The 15,801-nt window shown below is 43.5% G+C and overlaps 2 pseudogenes; one reads left to right on the top strand and one right to left on the bottom strand.

Moving 5' to 3' along the window:
* Positions 1 to 1,038: 1,038 nt before the first annotated feature.
* Positions 1,039 to 3,881, bottom strand: LOC125506744 (annotated as a pseudogene).
* A 3,868-nt stretch (positions 3,882 to 7,749) lies between these two features.
* On the top strand, positions 7,750 to 15,011 carry LOC125506745 (annotated as a pseudogene).
* Positions 15,012 to 15,801: the final 790 nt, after the last annotated feature.

Below are 15,801 nucleotides of genomic sequence, written 5' to 3' on the forward strand. Positions count from 1 at the left end.
CCTCAGATTGGACACCACAAATAAGTTATCAGTCATTGTTTAATTTCTCTCTATGGCTCTCTGCATTCTATGTCGATCACCTTGTAAAGACCCCATTTGAAGAATTTTTATGTTTACCTTGTATGAAGTGTGATTTATCGTTGAGCAATCTGCTACTAGTTTTAGCAAAGATGCATATATTTGCAATATGGCAATGGTTTATAGGACTTTTTTACTTACCAGCAGATTGACAATGTTCAACTGAAGGTTGGTTTATTTACATTTTGTTTAAGGTTTTGGTTATTTGCAACTCATGAGTTCTTGTTAGACTGCTATACAACTAGAAGAGGTTTGGACTTCTTTTCACTTACTCACCACATTTGTTTTGTGTCGTATTTAATTTGAGAGACCTAACTCGTTTCTTTGAATATACTAGGGGTGCATTTGCTCGAATCAGGACAACATCACGGCTATTTTTTACCTCCACTTTTGATAGAACACATCAGTGTCAATTATTTTGACATCATGCAAATGCTACAGTTCACCATAGTGTCTGAACTTATTGAACATATCTGGATGTTGTTGGAAACACGTCGATCCACCGAAGACAACTTATCACACAAGTACAAGAAACATCACCAAGATTTGTTAACGAGATTCACCGTCATGGCTTATCCCTGAGGTATTGATTACAAACGTTTCTTCCATGTGCTAAATCGACATAGTATAATTGACTATAAGCTCACTGAGGCCATCAGATAGGTTTTCAACCACTGCTGCCATGGCCGGTCCGGCCACCCCTACCACGAGTACCCTGGCAGTTTCTCTCATGATATTTGCCCAACCCACCAGTTTATCTCTAGTCTATTTGGCTACCTGTGGTGCCCTTATATAATAAGCCCGGGTTATACATGTTCTACTTTAACAGTTAACCCTCCGCTTATTACAAGTCCAACTGTAGTAGAACTTGTACACATAATATTCTACACATATCTGAACACATGTTATACAACAAGCAACAAGCAGAACAACTCTTACACATGTAAACTCTAAGAACGACTATCGAGGGTAGCTCGCGGACAACACAAACTCTTCTTCTTGACTAGATTGCCTACTCATGTTCTCCAAGCTTGTCCTTCTTATAAGCGATGTATGTCTTGCTGCCAAATAACTCATGTCATTTGTTTCTGCTTGCAATTTGTCCCTAAGCAGATCACGCTCCTCGGGTCCTTGAAGGGATTCTAGTGTCATCTCCACTGACCTCATGGTTGGTCGTGCCTCTACTCTTAGCTTTCTACATGACACAGCTAGAGCGGCTACTTCTACTTGGCTACCTCCCTCCTCCCTGACCTGTGAATCCACTATTTCTACCAATTTATCTTTTGCAGGTAGTTCAATGAATTGTGCAGCAAGCCCATCACCTTTAGATGATCTGTACATAATTGGCATCTGCCTTGTAAGCAACTCAATAAGAATTACTCCAAAACTATAAAAAAAACACTTTTCTGTTAGACGACCATGATAAAACTATGTGGGATCTAAATATCCTAAAGTGCCTTGCACCATAGTTGTTATCCCTGCCTGGTCCTTGGGAATGTACCTTGAAGCTCCAAAGTCAGACACCTTTGTTGTCAATGCATCATCAAGAAGTATATTGCTAGACTTGATATCTCTATGTATTACAGGGACAGAAATACCCGAATGAAGGTAAGCAAGAACTTTGGCAATTTCTGTTGCAATCCTTAATATGTCTTAACAACGTACTGATCTTAGTGGTTTCTTGTGAAGATAATCACATAGGATTCCATTGGAAATGAACTCATAAGCCAACAAAGGAACTTCTGTCTCAAGGAAACATCCAAAAAGCTTTACGATGTTCCTATGATTGATCTATGAGAGTATGGCAACTTCATTTATAAACTCGTTAATCTCTCTCTTGACCACAATATTTTGACTTTTTGATGGCAACAACATGCAAATCTGACAAAATTCCTTTGTACACAGTACCATGACCTCCACCACCAAGCTTACGAGGAATGGTCATTCTCTCTGCAATGTCTGACCTATGTGATACTAGTTGTTGCAACAATTGTCCACGATTTTGATTGAAGAACTTTTGTCTCACCTTTTTTCACTTTGATGCTTAAACTTGCGGATTATTATCAATGAGCCGAGAAATAAAAGTACAATAGTTGGGCCACTAGAAACTGATAGACCAATGACTAAACCTGCAAAAAAAGAATGGTGGAGCGTGAGTATAGGGTTTGGGATGCCATAACTCAAATAGGCGAGGGAAGAGATACGAGGCTGGTTTTAGGGGTTGAGTCTTGGAAATGAGAGAGATACCAACTATGGGACTGGTAGACCTATAATCAATTGTTTATACTAGGTTCAGATTTCTAAAAGTTCAAAGTATTCAGAAAAATTGATCGCATATCCAAGTAACCCAACTATAAAGAGGGACAGTAACTAACTTTGGTAAGTACGATAACCCGCTAGGTACCAAATCCCATGTAGATCACAAGGAAAATGATGCAAAAAGAGTGTGCAACCAGAGAGAGTGTTGATTTTTTTTACAATTTTGGACTAGAATTGTCTATTAGTGCGAGTGTTAAATTATATAATGTCATGGAATGGTTTTTTTTGCGGGAAACACTTCGGCTGTTCTTTGTACTACCTTGATTGTTATTGTCATGGAATGTTTAACCGTACATATATTCTGGATGGCCTTATTAGTTTTTCTATGGATCTAAAAATGTGCATGTTGTTGTGGAATTTTTTATTATATTTTTGTATGAATGATGACCCCATTCCACTCTTATACAATTGTGTGATTCCGTTCTTATGCGGTTGTGTGATACAATTGCTTTATTCAAGGTTGTCGGCACTTGCCATAATGTATTTTTACAATCTAATTTTGTTAGCAGAAATGTGAATTGCATCTGCATTGCATAGTTGATAATAGCTTCTTATTCATGTATCCTACCCTGTTTTGCATGGCTTAGGACCCAATACACAGAGCTAACTCACATGAAAATACTGGTCGAATTTAAGACAATAAAAGGGAGTTTGTAAATATAATCGAGAAGGAATGATATTGTTGCACTTGCTCCCTAATTTCCAAAATGTTAGTCATTGTAAGGTTATTTAAAATCATACCTTTTAAAGTTTGACAAAACAAATATAAAAATATATCCACACATCTTTGACACTGAATAAACATCATAACAACATGTTTAATAATTGGTTGATGAAGCTAGTTTTTTGTTATAGATATTGGCAATATTATGATGGACTTGGTAAAATTTAAAGAGCATTTACTTTGAGTAAACCTAAAAAGACTAACATTTGGGTGCTGAGGTACTGCCATGCCGGATTTCTGCCGCTCTGATGAGGCGATCCAAGCGCAGCCTCAGCAAAAAGCTAACAAGCAGATTAGCTAAAGAAAGCCCCATGCGTCGCCCCTACTCGGGCGACTCGGGCGGCGCCCAAACCCTAGCCATCGGGGCCGCGATCTCCCTCTTCCCCTCCCTCCGCCGCTGTCGGAGGATGCCACCGGGCTAAACCCAGAGGCCGACGACGGTGGCGGGGGACCCCCTGTCCCCCGCGTCTTAGGGGTGGTGCGATGCCCTTAAACGCGTGGTGGTGCAGCCGATCCAATCTATGTGTCACGGCGGCGATGGTTGCGGCAGGCGGCGGCGTGGTGGCTGGCCCTGCCTTGGGCGATGGTAGCTGCATGTGCGGCGCATCACTGTACCGCGAATGGCGGTGGCTGCGGGCGGCAGCGGCGGCGTGCCATCGGGCGGCGGATCGGCGGTAGCAGTGTGGAGGGCCTGGTGGACTATTCGGCGGCGCGTCTGGCCAGATCTGATTTGGCCGGTGCAACCGGCGGTGGTGGCCATCTCCTCCATCAGAGGTGGTCGGCCTTAGGCTGGATAACTAGATCTCGAGATCCGTCATCTAGTCCCGGGTATGAATCAGGAAGACAGAGTTGCCGGTGAAAACCGAGCCGAGGGCAGGCGATGGCAGCGTTCTGCGCCATTACCTTGATGAAGGCATCATCGTGTAACTTTTGTCGACCCACTCATGCTACTCTAGGGAAAAACCCTAGGATCTGGTCTTCCAGATCAGACAATGGCGGTACTATGTGTCGTTTCTTTCTTGAGAGCATCGTTGGTGGAGCAGCGCTGGAAGACAGAGGCATGAGGTGGAGCGTCTTCGTCTTGCATGGAGCTTTGGTGGAGATGTCAAGTCATGCCTAGTCGGCAGGTGCTACGCTGTGTCATGTCTGGTCGGCAGGTGCTACGCGTGACAGATCCTCCAGAATCTTCGCGTCTGGATGGACGAGTGTAGGCTAGTGACGCCATTGGGCGCCGTGGTGGCATCGACGGATGGACGAATTGGCAAGGATGATGCAGATCTCTCTCCTAAAGATGGGTTAGCGGTCCGATGATGATAGCGGCTTCTAAAACGTGTTCATGTGGTGTACGCTTTAGGTCTGCTACACTGGCTATTCGTTCCGATACATTATGTGGATGGATCGGCGATGACACCAGTTTTAGATATGGGGAGTGAGAGTACTCCACATTATCGAGTTTTGTAGGTGTGAGTAGTGGCTTTGGGTGGCTTGATTTATGTTCTTGTTAGATCTCTGTTGAATAATAAATAAAGATGGCCGTATGCATCGATTGATGGAGAGGCCGAGGTTTTAACCTCCTTTTCGAAAATAAAAAAAGACTAACATTTGAGAATGGAGTGCACTTGTCTTAAAACTATATATATGTGATCCTAAGGAAGGTAAAAAAACTAAGTACAATGGTCCTCACCTGTGTTCATAGACTTTGACACATCCATTACGTTGGGTGGCGTTGCCTTGGAATCCTCATGGGAACATGCAATCGAAAGACCCGTCGATGTTGGTACACTTGGGGCGTGTTTGGTTGCCCGCATCGAGCCCAACCAGGCCCGCATGGGAAGGAAGAGGCCTATTTGGTTGCATGGACTCACTATTGGGCCTGCATCGCACGCTTCTCAAAGCAGCCTAGAGCCTGGCTCGCTGGAAATGCTCGGATCGGCAGTTTCTTGCGAGCCAGGCTGAGTGCGGTGCGAGGTCGCACGGGCGGGTGCGACACGAGGGAGAGGGGGATGACGGGAGATGGAAATCTAGCGATGTCTCGGCGCCAAATCTAGGCTCACCCCCTTTCACTCGCTCACCCATAGCCACTACCCCCCTTTATTCCCTACTGCCTCACCACCGGTGACGGCTACGATTTCAGATCTGCGCTAGAGGCGGCGGGGGGTGACTGCAGCAGCGGCGGAAGAGGCGGCGGCGTTTGCGGCGGATCTGGTGCTCCCCTTGCTATTGGCCACCGCCTGGTCGACCTTGTCTGTGATATGGCTCCCCCTACGCTGCCCTCATCTCCAATGCCGGTAAGCAGCACCCCTCCCCTTTGTTAGCTCGGTGGTTAGGCCGTTAGGCTAGGTGTAGGATCCATTTCCCACTGAATGAACCGTCGATGTCGACTAGGTTATGGGCGCACGGATGAGGCTGATAATTCAGGCAATAACCCTGATTAGTGTGATTCAGGCATGGGTCATGTTCATGCACCGGAGAGCTGTTCGTCGTGCTGGGAGACCTTTGATCCGCTATGGTCCATTCTTTGTCCGGGAACAGGAGAGGATCCAAAATCTGAACTGCATCTAGAACTGCAATGACGTCGAGGCTTTGCGGATGCTTCGAATGAAAAGAGCACCATTTGCCAGGCTTGTCGGGACCTTCGGGAGTAGGGGGCTGCTACAAGATAACATCAACACATGTGTCGAAGAGCAAGTGGCCATTTTCCTCCATGTTGTTGGCCATAACCAGAGGTTCAAGGTCATTCACAACACGTTGAGGAGATCAATGGATACCATCTCTAGGTACTTCAAGAAGGTGCTTTTTGCTATTGGGGAGCTTAGAGGAGAGATGATCAGGAGACCATCTGGCCAGATTCCACCCAAGATTCACAGAAGCCCAAGATGGTATCCATACTTCAAGGTGACCATTGAAAATATACACATTTCATGGCTTGATATGCTTGTATTGTTCAAGTTGAGCACTAACACAGGCTTGTGATGCCATTTTCAGGATTGCATTGGGGCAATAGATGGTAATCATGTCACTGCCAGAGTTCCTAGGTCATAGTCTATAGCATACAGGGGGAGGAAGTAGTACACAAGTCAGAATGTGCTTGCTGCTGTTGACTTTGATCTAAAGTTCACATATGTGCAGGCTGGCTGAGAGGGGTCAACGCATGATGCTAACATTCTCAGTGACAACATGAGTCGACCCGATGGGATCAACATCCCCAACGGCAAGTTCTGCCTTGGAGATGCTGGCTATGCATGTCGGCCGGGTATTCTTCCACCCTTCAGGAAAACCAGGTACCATCTCAACGAGTTCTCTGGTAGGAACTATCCTAGAACTACATAGGAGCTGTTTAATCTCAGACACTCCAGCCTTAGAGTAACTGTTAAGAGGACATTTGGAGCTTGGAAGAATAGGTTTAAGATCCTGGATCAGAAGCAATTCCATCCATACTCCACTTAGGTTAAGCTTGTTCTTGCTTGTTGCATTCTACATAACTGGATCCTCCAGTGGGTCTTTGATGAACACGTGCCTAAGGAGGAAGAAGTCGAGCCTGACGATGTTGTTAGCTCCTGCCATGGTGTGGAGGCATTTGACAATGACGCTTGTAAGAACAAAATGTTGGAGTGGGCAGAGGCAATGTGGCTTAACAGAGGTTAGTGCAGGATTTGAAGAAGATGGAAGAAGAAGAAGAAGAAGCATCAGTAGCAGAAGCAGCAGCAGAAGAAGAAGAGGATGAAGATTTGGTAACAGCAACACCGATGAACTATCCCCTATTTAGCTAATGACTCTTAATAATTTGAACTGTCATTTGATAGTAGTTAGGATGAACTGTCATTTGTTTAACTAGCTGGCACTACATGTTCAGATTGTGTGTGGTAAGCTCACCACTAGTTAGAAATGGTGACAACACCTTATGCAGGTTGCAACCAAACACCATGTCATATGTGCATCTAATGCAATGCGGGCAACCAAACGGCGGGTCAAACATGGTTGTCTCATGCAACTAGGTACATGCAGACAACCAAACTATGTGCATCTGGATTTTTTTGCCCGCATCCCCTCCAACCGGCTCACTAGAGCCAGGTTCGCCGGGCCAGGCTGGATTGACAATGTAACCAAACACGCCCTTGCCGAAGCATGAATGTAATTGTGCCTGCTTGCACTCATCAATATCTACATAAAACATCTACATAAACATGAACCTCATCCAGGTGTTGGTGAGCGCCGACGGGATATTGATGTGGCAGCAGCCGACGCTATTGCACCGGCCGCCCCGCGCGCTGTGGCAGTAGGCCACACACAAGTACCTGTAGGACGTCTTGTTCCACGCCCAGGGCCCCCTCCTCCACTCGCATAATTTTAAAGTTGACAAATATTTCTATTAACTCATGACATTTTTTAATCTATTAAAGTTTTACAAATTTTTCGACTAGTTTTTAAAAGCATGATCATTTCAAAATTCATAAATATTTATTCATGATTTACTCATAATATATATTTAATAAATTCAGACTAAAAATTTCTTATTAAACAAAAATATTTTCGTGAAATAAAAAGGATGACAGAAAAACCAATGAAAATTCAGACATGAATCTATTGTTTTTTGAGGTGACATGGTGCGCACCGCCGGAAAACCGGACATGGAGGAATTCACGCACGAAGCAAAAATCGGCCGGCCCATAATCGCGTGGAACCTGTCCATCCGTGCCGCTAGCCCGCTACTCGCCCCCGAGGACCTCTTGCTCGCCGCCACTGAATCCCTAGCAGCAACTGCCATGGCTCCGCCTCCGCGGGGCAACTTCGTCGACCTCAAGGGTGCAAAGAAGGGCAAGAAATCAAACTCCAAGAATGAGGAAAAGCACAGGAAGGAGAAGCACGAGCGTCCTACTGCCGACGAAGCGTCTCTCCGCAACGAGGCCAAAAGGAAGCACAAGGAGCACAGGCTTGTTGTTGTTAATATGGACTGGGATAATATTAAGGTGTGTAACAATTCATTAAGTTTCTATCATCTTGAGAATTAATCCTTTATTCCTAAACAATTTCAGCCATGTTCAAAAGGAAATTTTATTATTTCAGTTGCTTGAGAATCACTTGAAAGAATGTGTTTGAGGCCAACATGTTTCTTTCCTGTAAGGTTAACATGCATTGCAGCACTGTTAACGCATTTGAATATCTATTACAAACTTATAAAACTTCTAGGTTCTGTTTAGATCACAATTTTTAATAGATTCTGGTAAAACAGTAGGAGTTTTGAAAGAAAAAGAAATATATGTTGTTTTCTAGGTTTTTACGTTCATGATCCATGGATTCATGTTATTTAGCTTAAGGATATTTTCATTTCTATTATTTTTGTTTTGTTGAGAACAGGTGAAATTTCTAGCAGTAAAATTCACATGTTTTTAGTTGAGAGATAACTGCGCCAAATATAGAATTCAGGATTAAGAACAAAATCTGAAGTGGTGTCAAATTACTGGGTTCTTTGGTCCAGATATCCCCACATAATGATGACCTGTATATACATAGTTAAACTGGACCATATCTATCTAATACTCAAAACACTGTAACTACTAACTACCATCATTTCTTTGCGTCTTAGGTGCTAATTGTCAAGTATCCAGCCGATAGGAGGTGCTTCCCTGTTACAGTAGTGGAACACAACAGCTTCAACGCATCTGGCATCTGCAAAAACGAAGTGGCCTACACTCATAATGCTCTTGTCAGCAGAGCTGTGTGCACTAAAGCAATGGTGGTGGCATAAGCCGAATTAGCAGGGAATGTCCATCAGAGTAACAGATGACTGATTGGGTATTTGGGTTTGATTTGGGGTTGACTTTGAGTTGGTAGCCACTAGCCAGCCATTGAGCCCTAAAACTTGATATATAACCTCACAACATCAGTTAAAACTTATCCCTGACGACTTGTTTGGGTAGGGAATCTGAATTCGAGCCCTTAGGATGGAACTAAATTCCAAGACTTTGAAGGTAATCCCCTCACACAAATACACATGTAATACTTGTTTTTGCATTTAAATATGTGCATTTTTTGTTTGGTTAAGTATTAAAGCACTTCCTGTGATTTTTATAGCAACCGAAAAATATATTTTGATACTTAATAGTCCAAATTTAACTTATGATACCCTGTTTTTTTGTTGTTGCTAAACTAAAGATCCAAACAACCCCTTCTCATCCCTGGGTTCAATGATATTTATTCCTTTTTTTGTTCCCTTCAACAGGCAGTGGACTTGTATATGGTGATGACATCTTGCGTCGCGAAAGGTGGGCGAGTTCTATCAGTCTCCATATATCCATCAGAATTTGGACTGGAGTGCATGAATACTGAGACAACACAAGTCCCATCTACTCTTCTTGGTGCCGATGAGGACGAGGATGATGGTGGTGATTATGGGGAAGATGATAACGATGAGGATAAAGACGATGATAACGATGATGTTGATGGCAAAGATGATAGTGAACATGACCCCGAGACCAAGAACAATAGTCTGCGTACTTATGAGCTAAACAGACTGAGGTTAGCAACACAGCAGAGATTTTACCGATTATTATCCCGTTTATTTATATGTTTTTCCGGGACTTACTGAGCAGACTTTGCATGAAATTTTAACCATAGTCTATAATCTTCGCGTTGTTAACTAATACGTCTCCAACGTATCTATAATTTTTGATTGCTCCATGCTATATTATCTACTGTTTTGGATGTTTATGGGCTTTATTATACACTTTTATATCTTTTTGGGACTAACCTATTAACCCAGAGCCCAGTGCCAGTTTCTGTTTTTTACCTTGTTTTAGGGTTTCAAAGAAAAGAAAAAACAAACGGAGTCCAATTGACCTGAAACTTCGCGGAACCTATTTTTGGAAGGAAAGAAGCCCAGAAGACTTGAATTGCACCTAAGGGAAGCTTCGAGGAGGCCACGAGGTAGGGGGGCGCGCCCACCCCCCTGGGCACGCCCTCCACCCTTGTGGGCCCCTCGTGGCCCCCCTGACGTATTCCTTCCGTCTATATATCTCCATATACCCTAAAAACATCGGGGAGCACAATAGATCGGGAGTTCCGCCGCCAGAAGCCTCCGTAGCCACCGAAAGTCAATCTAGACCCGTTCCGGCACCCTGCCGGAGGGGGCAATCCCTCTCCGGTGGCCATCTTCATCATCCATGTGCTCTCCATGACGAGGAGGGAGTAGTTCTCCCTCGGGGCTGAGGGTATATACCAGTAGCTATGTGTTTGATCTCTCTCTCTCTCTCTCTCTCGTGTTCTTGAGGTGATACGATCTTGATGTATCGTGAGCTTTGCTATTATATTTGGATCCTATGATGTTTTCTCCCCCCTCTACTCTCTTTTAATGGATTGAGTTTCCCCTTTGAAGTTATCTTATCGGATTGAGTCTTTAAAGATTTGAGAACACTTGATGTATGTCTTGCCGTGCGTATGTGTGGTGACAATGGGATACCACGTGATTCACTTGATGTATGTTTTGGTGATCAACTTGCGGGTTCCGCCCATGAACCTATGCATAGGGGTTGACACACGTTTTCGTCATGATTCTTCGGTAGAAACTTTGGGGTACTCTTTGAGGTTCTATGTGTTGGTTGAATAGATGAATCTGAGATTGTGTGATGCATATCGTATAATCATGCCCACGGATACTTGAGGTGACATTGGAGTATCTAGGTGACATTAGGGTTTTGGTTGATTTGTATCTTAAGGTGTTATTCTAGTACGAACTCTAGGGCTGTTTGTGACACTTATAGGAATAGCCTAACGGATTGATTGGAAAGAATAACTTTGAGGTGGTTTCGTACCCTACCATAATCTCTTCGTTCGTTCTCCTCTATTAGTGACTTTGGAGTGACTCTTTGTTGCATGTTGAGGGATAGTTATATGATCCAATTATGTTATCATTGTTGAGGGAACTTACACTAGCGAAAGTATGAACCCTAGGCCTTGTTTACTATCATTGCAATATCGTTTGTGCTCACTTTTATCATTATTTACCTTGCTGTTTTTATATTTTCAGATTACAAAAATCTTTATCTACTATCCATATACCACTTGTATCACCATCTCTTCGCCGAACTAGTGCACCTATATAATTTACCATTGTATTGGGTGTGTTGGGGACACAAGAGACTCTTTGTTATTTGGTTGCAGGGTTGTTTGAGAGAGACCATCTTCATCCTACGCCTCCTACGGATTGATAAACCTTAGGTCATCCACTTGAGGGAAATTTGCTACTGTCCTACAAACCTCTGCACTTGGAGGCCCAACAACGTCTACAAGAAGAAGGTTGTGTAGTAGACATCATTAACTTAACTATTAAAATGGTTAAATCCTATCTATAAATGCAACTACGGTGGCTTCTGCTTCACATGTTTGGGATTGCATGCATATATGTCCAAGTAGCCTTGTCCATCCTTCTTTCATATGAACCACATGAAAATGTTACTGTTTGCCAAGGGTTGCCCAGTTATCTCTCTGATGATTGTGTTGATCTTGCTGCAGGTACTACTATGCAGTTGTTGTATGTGATTCCAGTGCAACTGTGAATCACCTATACACGACTCTTGATGGGACTGAGTTCTTGAAAACGGCAAACGTGTTTGATTTGCAGTTTATTCGTGACTCTATGGAGTTCAAGCGCGCTGCTCGTGATGTAGCTATAGAGGTACCTTACTTTGATAGATTGTACCTGCATCCATATTTGTTGGTGGGCATATTAAACTGTTTGCATTTGCCAGCATCAAAGTTTCTCTTTTCAGTAGCTGATGATTCTATTATGTTTCTTTCCATATCGCTTTTCAAAGTTATGATGCTATTTGGGTACAAATTACCTTTCACTTGTGCTAAAAGAGATCTTTTCAGTTTGGTACTTGCTTGACTTCATGCAGGCACCTCCTAGTTACAAGGAGCCTTATTTTGAAACTCCCGCTTTGCAACCTAGCAAAGTTAAGCTCACCTGGGATGATGATGAACCAGATCGTAAGATCTTCAAGTGCAAGTTCAAAGAGGATCAGGTCGGCTCATTTTGTTTGCTGACTTAAAACTGAAAATCACATTGGGTCCGATGGTAGGAACCACATTTTTGTGGGGGTCCGATGGAATCCACACCCCCTACAAGGCGCTTCATCGTGGGTCCTGGGTGCCGATTGTTTCTGCTCACGTTGGATCGGTAAACCCAACCGATGTGTTGCCGCAATCCACTCTAGCAACTCTCAGGCCGAGCTGCTGATTCGTGTTGGGAGCTTTCTGGAGAGGGCGGAGGCGGCCCTGGACAAGCTCTCTCTTGTGTCGGTTGTGTTGCAGTCCACTCCTACGTCACGTCCTTCTAGGTAGGTTGATGTTGTTGGTGGCTTGGTGGCTCAGTGGAGAACAGGGGTGAAGAGCTCTATGCTTGTTTCTCCCCTCAAGCTGCGGACAACTCGTCATCGATGTCTGCCGCCGTAAGCGAGGCCATTGCCATGGTCATCGCCCTGTGTTGCAGATCATGCCCGAGCTTCAACAACTATGTGCGAGACCTGCTTCGCCTCAATCTATGGATCATGTGGAGGTTGGCTCATCGGAGACCCCGGTAGAGGGACATGATTCGCCTCTGTCATGTGACCAACTGGAGGCACCTAAGTCCATCGTGTCAGTGTTATTTGTGGCTGATGATGTTGAGGCGGTTAGTACATTGGTGCCTAATACTTTGGAGCCCAACCAACCGCTCACCTTTGTGGAGCGTGAAGGTTCCGATGTTGCGGTCACCCACTCGCACTAGACCACTGGGCAGGTTTCTGTGCATGACAAGGTCAATGAGATTCTCTTCCAGATGGAGATTCACATCTTGTTCAAACATTTGGAGGCAAATAGCCCTAGATCTGGTAAGGTGATCGTGGAGGAGGCTCTCAAGAGCAAAAGAAAGAAGAGTGGTGCCACAGGAAAGGCGTCTGTAGCTGCTTGATGGTTGGTCATCAGTCTCTTGGGTTGTCCTTATGGTCTGGCTTGTCTTCGTGGATTTGGTGGTGCCCGTGGCCTTCGACCGACTTACTCTTGTTGGGGGCTTCTTTGCAATGTAGCAGTGTGCGGGTTGGTGGTCCTTACGTCTTGGCTATGGTTGTCGGGTTGATCATGCGCTTATGCATGCTCTGTGAGTAATCCACATGTGGTTGGTTTGTATCGGTTTTCGCCCGGTTTTTTTATTAACTAGGCAATTCTCTTCTGCTTAATTAATCGATGAGGCAAATCTTTTGCCTCCAAAACAAAACAACAACAACAACAACAACAACAACAAAGCCTTTAGTCCCGAACAAGTTCGGGGGGGGGGGGGTAGGCTAGAGGTGAAACCCATAAGATCTCGCGACCAACAACGCAAATCTTTTGCCTCCATTTTGAAAAAAAATCAGTTACTTGTTGACTTTATAGATATTAAGGTAGGTAAACCCAGTGTCATGATAATCACTAGTGAAGCTATGAGAGTAGACCATAGCCTAACATTGCAAAATCTCTTCTTACATACGTATATGTATATTCTTGGAAAAGCTGGAGTTGTACAGTGCACACTTGCTGTTATTACAAAATCACATAACTATGGGTTTGCTATTGTTACAAAACCTGTCAGGACAGGCAGTTAGCACTAGTTAATAATAGAGAAAATACATTATCATTGTTGACTCTTGTATTGTTATAGAATCTTCTTTGAACAGCTGTGCCAAATTACTGTTTTTTTTTCACTGTAGACTCTTTGTACACTTGTTGTTCTTACAAATTGACATAACTTGATAATGATGCCATGAATTTTCCTACCCTTTTGTCTCGTGAAAATTTTCAATCTTTTGGTCATCGTTTCTTGTCCTAGATTTTTCCATCTTTGACGGCTTCAATTTTTTCTGTTGCGGTTAGATGACCCTAAAATGTTTTTACCAAGTGATGACAGTGCATCAGATGATGATGTACACGATTCTGGCGATGAGTCTCTGCCAAATGGTATAGCGAAAAGAAAGTTAGTAAACAAGGAAAGGTTGGCTCTTTTACTACAAGGAGATAAATCTGATAAGGAACAAACTGATGACCAGGACATGGAGATAACATTCAACATGGAGTTTGAGGACCTCAGCAAACGTATCCTTGAGAGAAAGAGCACTGAGACGAAGACTGTCTGGGAGATGCACGAAGGAAAAATGAAGGAGAAACCGAAAGCTAGGAAGGGGTTGTCAAAGGATGATGATGACTATTGTGACGAGAATAGAGCTGATGAAAATAATGATTTCTTTGAGGATGAAAAGGTGGGTGAAGAAGTTAAGCCAATCAAGAAACAGAAGGTGAAGGTCAAAGGAAAATTAAAGGATAATAAGCTTCCAGAGGAACATTTTGAGCCAGAAGCCACTAAAGAAGAGTTGGAGCTCTTGGCTGCTGCTGACCAGGATGCAGCCAATGGTGCAAAGGGCAAGAGTAAGAAGGGCAAAAAGGGCAAGGATTGTGTTGAGGACAAACTTCCTGTGATAGATATCAACACAGACGGCCCGAGGTTCTCAGCCATGTTGGAGAATCATCTATTTGCATTGGATCCTACTGAGGTACCACCAGATTCCATAATCATCATATTTCTACCCTGCTAGTGTATAATCTGCATGATCTCCATAGTGTTAATTTATGCTTACCGTGAATGATTTTGTGCAGGAGTGCCACCTTCATGCGAAAACAAGACAGGAAGAAGGGTGCGCATGCAGATGTAGGCACATTGGATAGTGAACCGCCTGTGGAGGAATCACCTCCGGGGAATCCAGATGATGCATCTTCTGAGTAGACGAATCGGAAACATGATGGGGAGAAACTGAAGCTGCTATCTGCTGTCAATTCTCTCAAAAGGAACCTTACCGCGTTCAAGAGAGCAAGCATGAGTGACTGATAGAGAAAATGTTTGTTTTGCTCTGTTGCATCTTTTTCCTTTTGGTGGAAATGCATCTAAAGTCAGCCGATGGATTTGCTTTACAGTAGCTTGAAGGTTTTCTGTTTATGTGCATGTTGCTGATATGCCATTTTTGTGTTATGACATCACAATGATCCAGTTGGAAAAGTTTTGTGCTGTTAGGTTTGGTAGATAACGTTTTCTGATTTGTTCTTGTACAACAAACAGGTTACTCTAGCGTTACTGCAAGGGTTTCATTTACTGGCTAAATGTTTTTTGCTGAAAAATTGCGTATCTTCTCGCACTCGCATGTGTTACAGCTTAATCATTCACTGCGGCGGGAATCATCCTTGTGATCCATACCATTTTTCATTTCCCCTTAAATATATATTCAGCCTACAAAGCCCCAGATCAAACAACGCTGGATCTACGCTTCCCGTAACACACAGTTCAAACCATTGATGCTTACAGGCTGTTCTTTTCTTTAAAAGCGTAGTATACATATTTCCATTTTCTCAGAGCTACTCCTAGTATTATCTGGGTTCCCTTTTGATTTACTGATTACATCTTCATTTGATTCTTTCCAAACATCCCATTGGAAGTTGGCCTATAGCCATGGATGTACATTCCACGCTTTGCACCTAACTTTTTTCTTTTAGCATGTAAGGTTTATTTTAAACCTTGAACTTGTAGAGGTTAGCCAAATCAAAACTTAACATTTGATTTCCTAAAATTAGCACTCTGAACCATCAAATCCTAGTCTAATTTCATCTAAAAAATCCTAGTCTAG

The sequence above is a fragment of the Triticum urartu genome, chromosome 5 (assembly GCF_003073215.2).
Source record: "Triticum urartu cultivar G1812 chromosome 5, Tu2.1, whole genome shotgun sequence".
Classification (NCBI taxonomy): domain Eukaryota; kingdom Viridiplantae; phylum Streptophyta; class Magnoliopsida; order Poales; family Poaceae; genus Triticum; species Triticum urartu.